The following is a 2,455-nucleotide window of genomic DNA, read 5'->3' on the forward strand; positions in this document are numbered from 1 at the left end:
CTTCCAACTTCTCATTCTGTTAACAAAGGCACTAAAGTCACCCTGACCATCTATACTTCTTGGTTCTCCATTTTTTAATCATCAATGTTCCCTTTCACATTTACAAACATGTTTATTTAATTCAATAAGGTGGAGGCAGGTACCTCTCTTACAGATGTAAAAGCTAGTTACACTGTGTTTTGTTACAAGGATAGAGAGCTAAAGGAACATTGTGGAATAGAAATAATAGCTAACACTTATTTAGTATTTACTAAGTGCCAGGTAAGTGAGGTAAAGTGACACACTGTGTTATAACAAAAAAGTGGAAATTCTAGGACTCCAATCTCTGCGCTTTAGTTGGTGTGGATTTGCATCCTGGCTCTGCCTTTACTTATATAGACTAGATTTCATTGTAGTGATTATTAATGTTTCTGAAATCCTGTATTTTGTGGACTTTAGAGGAGTATCATATTATTTTCCACCAGTTTAGTTCTTCTACCAAGAGGATGTTCTGGCATTTTTTGGTATTATAGTAAGAGTAACAAAAAGAAGTCCCCGGATTATCAATCCCTTCCATTTGCTTAAACTTTCTAACTAATGGGCAATAACAAGACTTCAGGAAAGGCAGCATAGTGTAGAGGTTAGCAGTACAGACCTGAGGGTCAGAATGTGCCTGTGTAAATAGCTTGTGACATTAGGTTACTTAAGTTCTTCATGCCTCAGTTTCCTCACCTCCAAACAGGAAGAATAATGACACCAACCTCTTAGGGCTTTAGTGAAGATTGAATGTAGTGAGGGTAATCAGCCAAGCCTACAATTCAAAGGTCACACTGCTTCAATACCTCATACACATAAAGCATAAGGAGGCATCTGAGACAAAAGACCTTTCTTCTCCATAACTGGAGAGAAGCAAAAAAGGGAATCATGTAACCCTTTGTAACAAAGGGATTGTGTGACCCTTTCAAAAGTTAAGAGTGGAGTCAGAATTACCTGTATAGGAAGCTCTAGTAATAATCAAGAAATTTTTGCTGCCCTAAATCTGTAGCTTTGTGCTGGAGGTTCCAGGTACCCTATCCCATCAGTTGAAGACTGATTATATCTGTATTGTACTAATGTAGGGACTGATGATATACAGAATTACAAGTCAGTCTATATGCATTCTCTAGAGTCTAAAATTGTAGCTGTGAGTATACTTCTTGAGGGAAGCAGTGGACACAGGATGAGCAAACCATGCAAATTCTGATTTAGAGCTAAGCTTTAACTTGGTTTAGGCCAGGCTTCATGTGATAGTTCACAGTTGCACAGACAGGTCTTCTCAGCAGGGCAAAGGGTACAGACAAAAGTAGAAATTTAGTGACCAACGATTTTTACCAGTTGCCTTGGGCAAAAGATCCTATGGGAAAGGGACGAGTGGGAAAATCAGTGTTAGGTGTAAGTGAGGGCCAATCGGTGGAGGTAGCTTTTTCCTGGCCCGTGTTTGAATTCAAGTCTGGCACCGTTGCAAGCAGAAAATTCAGATTTTGTCACAAGTAATTTTGGTAACATACCATAAACTCTTATTTCACTGAGAATCTCTACTTAGATTTTCCACCAATACACAAGATACATTAAATGAAATAACTGAATGTAAAGATATATGGTCCAAGTGACATCTTGGACCAATATTAGAATATCTTTTGATCTGCCAAGCAAATATTCAGGTCACGTTGTCACAGTTGGAAATGTTGATAGATTATATGCTCTTCCAAAGCATATATATGTATTCAATAGGTTTTCTGGTAACAAGTCAAGGATCCAGATATTGGCAATATAGATGAATAGATAATTTTTTACCCAAATATACTAAAATTTACCCTTAAAATATTGCACAAATGCAAGTTTTCAGTGTTTTTAGTATTAACAATAGAATGGTTTTGTCTATTAAATTAAAACACAAAATGGTCACCAAAATATTTCAGTAAATATTTAGCTGGAACAAGTTTTTATAGAGGATAAAAGAGAACAAATAAAGATTTTATGTGGCCACACTCCAACTAGCACTTTCAAATAAATTTACCTATACCCAAAGCCTGTTCATTGGGTGGAGATGTCTTCTATCAATCAGTAACCACCATGTGATCCAGACCAGATACTTCAAGGGCCATTATAGTTTGTGGTGGGAATCAGGTTGGAAGGTAAGAATGAGCTCAAAATTGATCAACCCAATATTGTCACCATTTAGGTATTAGGATACTTTGGTCATAGGAATTGGCATATGAGTGTAGGGGATGAACAAAGACATCCCCACAAGAGTACATGAATATGCTTTCCAATATGCCTTTGCTTGTGGTTTTTTACTCATTACAGAGAAAGTGAAATGGGGTCAAACTCCATGTTTACAATGTACAGTGTAATTAAAATAAAGTGCTGTTTCACCTGGACTTATTCACATGCTACTCTCATTGCCTGATGCCACATATGAAAAGGCATGGAGTAT

This window comes from Saccopteryx bilineata, chromosome X (assembly GCF_036850765.1).
Source record: "Saccopteryx bilineata isolate mSacBil1 chromosome X, mSacBil1_pri_phased_curated, whole genome shotgun sequence".
NCBI lineage: Eukaryota > Metazoa > Chordata > Mammalia > Chiroptera > Emballonuridae > Saccopteryx > Saccopteryx bilineata.